This window comes from Acipenser ruthenus, chromosome 1, assembly GCF_902713425.1.
Source record: "Acipenser ruthenus chromosome 1, fAciRut3.2 maternal haplotype, whole genome shotgun sequence".
Classification (NCBI taxonomy): Eukaryota; Metazoa; Chordata; class Actinopteri; order Acipenseriformes; family Acipenseridae; genus Acipenser; species Acipenser ruthenus.
Window position 1 is genome coordinate 99,555,634 of NC_081189.1, and position 6,569 is coordinate 99,562,202.

Sequence of the window (6,569 nt, forward strand, 5' to 3'; positions counted from 1 at the left end):
TGTCAGGCCTTATTGCATACATACATTAAATCACAACCATTTTTGAATAGTTTTTAATCATTTTAAATGTATATACTTGGGTACCTTTTGAGAAAGCATCCAGTCTTGTCAGACTTCTAAACTTTCTTTTTTAAGAAAAGCCAATCCAGCTTCACACTGTAACAGGAGGATCTCTTATTACCTCAAATGGAGGTTGGTCACAAGACTGATCAATAGATACCATCAACCACAGTTAGTTGAAGTACTTTTATTTCCTGGGAAACTGGGGCAGATTTTTTTGATCGAGGCACCCCTACATTTGTGACGTTGCTAGAACTAAAAATATTCTTAACTGATGTTTTAAATTCAGCACACCACCTCCCCTGCCGTCACACTGCACCAGGCTCATCACCTTCCCCTGCCTGCTGGAACCTATCTAAGTTGTTTAATGTTTAATTTCACATGCTTTCTCCTGCTTTAATAGTCAGATTAAGAGCACAAGGATATGTATTTTTTTGTGGGTGTCTCATTATCTTCTTTCTGTTAAATGTATTTTTTTTAAATCCCAACATTTTTGCTTTAAAGAGAACGAGCCCCAAACCTCCTCCTCTTATTTACCAAATTATTAAATTATTCTGAATCACATTTTCTTGGTATTTAATAAGAAAGATTGTGCAGTGTCTGAAATGTAGAATGCCCTGAGATGCAATTTTATGTGGGGAAAAACTAATATCAGTATATGTCTAGTTGCAGTATAGTCAGATTCATTATAGTATACAAAATAGATCCCAGCAAAATATTCCAAGGGACTGCAGGATACCACATGTGTTCTAGCCCATGTGTTAAGACAAGACAAGGATGGCCTGGGAGTCTGCTTAGATTTCTCTGACAGTGCAAGGCCTAAGCATCTGTCAAGCCATCTGAACTGCATTTAACTAAGATTTGGTTCCAACTTGCATCACAGGGCAAGTGATTCCTTTAGTGTGCATTTTCAAAATGCTTTATGCATCCCTGTGTATAGTTTGGACCTATAAAAACACTTTTATATGCAAAGCTGGAGGTTTTCGTTTTACACTTTAGCTTGTAAACACATTGTGCATTTCTGTTTTATAAAAGACCTTTAAATAAAGTACTGACAGAGAAGTGTTGATATAAAAAAGCAGTCTGTAAGGAAAGGGGCTGCAGGACGGGGAGTAACATAAACAATGTATATACTGTATACATAATTGCATCTTTTTTGTTTTAAAACACACATATATTCTTCTTTCTGTCAAGGCAACTCTCACAGAGAACCTCACATATATCAACAGTCTGTACATCCTGTTGGTAAATGTCATAGTCATCAACATCATACTGATAGCTCTAATTTTGAATTTACAGCCATGGCGGGGGATGTGTGTTATTTTTTCATTACTCTTATTTCTTTTTTGGGGGGTCTTGAGATTGTTGAAGCATTAAAATGAAATATTAATTACAAAATAATGGAGGCTGGTTGTTAAGAAGGATTTTTTTTTGTTTGTTTGTTTTTTAATTTAGCCAATGTAAGGGTAATACAGTTACATATTTAATTTTTTTTTTTTTTTTTTTTTTTTTTTATTCACGTACATGTACTGTTAGACATATTTCTTTAGTGGCATTTGCATTGCTACTGTTTAAATCGATTAAATACATCCCTAGACCTCCCACTACAATATCCACTCAGCCTTGTGGCTGGTTTGTCATAATGATTCATTAAAAGCTAAATCACATCATGATAATCTTCACAGAGATGTTCTCCCTTATCGTCTGTGATAACCACCACCTAGTGGCACATATGAGAAACATCTAGAAATACAGCACCAGCTCCCAACTACAGTAACCTGGCACTTTTAGAATGCCTACATCCAAGTACATCCAAACTGAGAGATAACCAGATTGAATTCCACTGACAGACTTTAAATACTGATTGTCCATCCACAAGTGAGAGATTGTGTTATAAAGGCTTTACTCACAAGTGGAGGGAAGTCAGGTAGCTTTACTTAGATCCATTATAATATTCTAAGCCAGGCCACTTCTAGTTTAATGGTTTAGAACATAAGAACATAAGAAAGTTTACAAACGAGAGGAGGCCATTCAGCCCATCTTGCTCGTTTGGTTGTTAGTAGCTTATTGATCCCAGAATCTCATCAAGCAGCTTCTTGAAGGATCCCAGGGTGTCTGCTTCAACAACATTACTGGGGAGTTGGTTCCAGACCCTCACAATTCTCTGTGTAAAAAAGTGCCTCCTATTTTCTGTTCTGAATGCCCCTTTATCTAATCTCCATTTATGACCCCTGGTCCTTTTTTCTTTTTTCAAGTCAAAGAAGTCCCCCGGGTTGACATTATCTATACCTTTTAGGATTTTGAATGTTTGAATCAGATCACCGCGTAGTCTTCTTTGTTCAAGACTGAATAGATTAAATTCTTTTAGCCTGTCTGCATATGACATGCCTTTTAAACCCGGGATAATTCTGGTTGCTCTTCTTTGCACTCTTTCTAGAGCAGCAATATCCTTTCTGTAACGAGGTGACCAGAACTGAACACAATATTCTAGGTGAGGTCTTACTAATGCATTGTAGAGTTTTAACATTACTTCCCTTGATTTAAATTCAACACTTCTCACAATATATCCGAGCATCTTGTTAGCCTTTTTTATAGCTTCCCCACATTGTCTAGATGAAGACATTTCTGAGTCAACATAAACTCCTAGGTCTTTTTCATAGTTCCCTTCTTCAATTTCACTATCTCCCATATGATATTTATAATGCACATTTTTATTGCCCGCATGCAATACTTTACACTTTTCTCTATTAAATTTCATTTGCCATGTGTCTGCCCAATTTTGAATGCTGTCTAGATCATTTTGAATGACCTAGACAGCATTCAAAATGATCTAGACAGCATTCAAAATTATTTATGTTTTAAATGGTGGAATAAATCTATGAAAAGCAAGTTGAAATGTGATGATAAGTTCTGAAAGCTGTGTGATTCTGTAAAAACAGACCAGAACAACTAGAGATACTACATAATAATGTTGATGACAAAACAGTCCTGGAAACATTTCCTCAACGATATGAAATCACAGTAGTACTATAGTAGGTGAGGACAGCTTAGCACCAAATGGCCATCAAAGCAAATGTGATACAGTGTCCCAAGGTAAATATGCAATACATTATTTGAAAGAGGGATTTTTGTTACTACAGAGGAACACATTTAGAAAGACAAATTTGTGTGTTTAACACCGGTACACAAAATAGTAAGAATGAAATCATTCACCTGTACCTGCAATACTTGCATCTACCCCCCCCCTACCACCCCCCACTATATTTGAACTGCCTGCAAATGTTAAAATGTCTGTTGATAATAAACCATTTCCATGCATTAAATAAATCTATATACACTGCATATGTATTCTATCGTCTCCTAGAATCTAATTACTATTTGCATAAAGGCTTATTTTGAAATATGCAGAATGCAAGACACTCATAATTTCAACATCATGTTGACGAATATGTACCAGTCTTGATCATAGTTTTGTCAATGGCAATAGTTTTATAGATCTTGCAGTTTTTAAACCAGTAGCAACGCCTCTTTGTCACTTCTGGTGGCTACGGTCACGTTGCTGCGAAAGTATCTTGTCGTCCACTGAAAAATCGCATTGCGTCTGGTGTGTGTCAGCCTTTAAACTTGCGTTGGCAAGATTACTTATTAAACTGATTCTAAAACCAATTTAAATCAGTTAATTTGTTACTTATTCATCAAACTACGTTCTAATCTCATAGTTTTAGTAAACCTAAAATCCTGAGATTGTTAAACAAGTCAATATTATACCCTGTAAAAGGTATTAACTTTTAGAATTAGGAAATTAGGAATTTCTATTCACTCAAACGTTCCATGTTTCATGGTAACCATTCATTTCATGGGGGAAAGTCATGGCACCTTGTATCAACCAGGTCTCGCACTTATTAACCCTTTATAGCAGGGGTATTCAATATGTGGACTCTGGTCTGAATCCGGACCGCAAGTACATTTTGACTGGGCCACCAAGTCATATGCCAATCTATGTTTTTAATTGCATTCAAATTGGAAATGCTGTGAATTTTTCAGACAACATAGTTCTTATGAGAGTGTGGTACGCGAGGGTACAGTAGGTGTTACTGCGATAGTAAGCAACAGATACTCAGTGCGAGCTATGAATGAAACAAAATGTACAACAAGTCAACAGTATTAGCAGTTCAAATGAAGTGAAACTCAGTGCATTATCTATGGCTAATAAAACCACCATCATTAGTAATTTTTCTTTTTGAAAATACACAATTAAGATACCATTTTCATACCTTATGGTACGAGTTCAGAAAATCGCACTTCACAAAGACCAAGACAACTATGACAAGTACCGGTGCTACAAAGCCCATTTTTGTTAAGTAACTTTTCCAAGCCAATTAAAAATATTACCAGTAAAACAATATAATGCTCTTTTTAAAACACAGACAAGAGTATTTGTGTTACTGTTGGTACTCCTGACTCTCAGAAAGCACACAATATGATACCGTACTGTACTACTCGTGTGTACCAAACTTCAATTTGCAAGCAATGGTAGCGCAGCAGCCAGAACCCCGGCCACGAAAGATATTGCATTATTCCACCATCCACCAAAATGTGCTATATGTGCAAAGCAGAGCAATGAGTATGCTGATTTTATTGATGATTAAAATTACAAAATTCTGTGATCCAAGTCTGGCTTACAACACATGTCTTAATTATCTGCAGATCACATGATGTGTGCGGATATTCATTCTCCAAGACGAACATTATTGATATTAATACCAGCATTCTGTTCTGACTGATGCAAATGTTTGCGTCTCTGTATTGGTCTTGCTGAGCTCACCTGTAACTCAAGGCCCTTGAGGACCTGCTACTTCTCCCACTTACTGTGAGTATTAGTCGATTTATAAATGTACTGAATTTAAAATTACTGTATTTTTTTATTATTTGTAAGGTTTTTTTATTTTTAATTCACTTGAAAGAGAAAGCGCAGTGATTTTTCAGTTCAGTGTTTTCTTGTGCTTCAGTTTTCTTTGCTACAATTTGCTTTGTTTTTGCAGTGGTGAAACACAATGTTTGGCTCTGCTAACACAGACACATATAAGAATACAGTAGTTATACAATTCTATGGTTATGGCAGGGAAATAACTCATGCAGTAACAAGTCAGTAAAGAAGGCAGATTAGTAAAAATGAGACAGTGTTTTGATTCCCCCAAAAATCCCTTTAAACCCAGTGAAGAACTCTCAAACCAACAGCACGTGTAAAACTATATTTGTGTAGCTCTGAGTTAGTTTGTCGGTATTGGGATGGGAGTGAGAATGTGCTCTGGACCATGTCCTTGCTGTAACCAAGAATTTTGGACCTTCAGTAAAATAATTGAGTACCCCTGCTATACATAAAGAAAATGGTATATTGTCTTTCAATGTACAATTAACAGATAATTGTTTTTGTTTATTTAGACCAGACTGTAAAGATCAGCACAGCAGGTAATCTCAGCACAGCAGGTAATCTCAACTATTCTTGTATGGCCAACATACTTGCGGCATCCTCGATCTGTTGAGAGAGGAGTGGGAGGAGCACAAAAGCTCGTCCAAAAATGTAGTGAAGCATGTGCTCCTACTAAGAGATCGCCTAGATTTAGTCGGTCGTTTGGTCCAGGACAACCTCAAATCGTCTCAGCACCGACAGCAGCAGCATTACAACAAAAATGCACTAATTCAAACCTTTTGACCAGGAGACAAGGTAATGCTGCTACTTCCCTCATCAGAATCAACATTTTGTGCTAAATGCCAGGGGCCATATGAAGTGATTTGGGCTATTAGGAAGGTGAAGGTGACTAACTTAGTTGACTATGACATTATCTCTCCCTCAGGTCTCACAGTATGAGAGAAACCTTACTGGATCCCGGAAAGTCGACGAAGTGGCGTTCGCAAAGAGGCATGGGCGATGCTCGAACCTGGGGTGATTGCGCCTTCCAGGAGCGAGTGGTGCAGTCCAATTGTCATAGTGGCTAAGAAAGACGGCACCAATCGCTTCTGTGTGGATTTCCGGAAAGTGAACGCTATTGCCAAGTTCGATGTACCCTATGCCTCGGGTCAACAAACTTCTGGACAGACTGGGGAAGGCGAAGTTTATCTCGACTCTGGACCTGACAAAGGGATACTGGCAGATCCCCTTAACCCGCAGTTCTAGAGAGAAAACTGCATTTTCAACACCAGAAGGGCTGTTTCATTTTAAAACCATGCCATTTGGGCTACATTGCGCGCCCGCTACCTTTCAAAGACTGATGGACCAGGTTTTATGCCCACATCATGAATATGCAGCAGCGTATATTGATGACGTGGTGATTTTACAGCTCCACCTGGCAAGAGCATTTGGCTAGGGTTACAGCTGTCCTTCAATCTCTAGGGGCAGCCTGGCTGACAGCTAACTTGAGAAAATGTGCGTTTGCCAAAACAGAGACTCAATATTTGGGATTTTTAATGGGAAATGGAAGGAAGAGACCGGTGGTCACCAAAATCCAGGC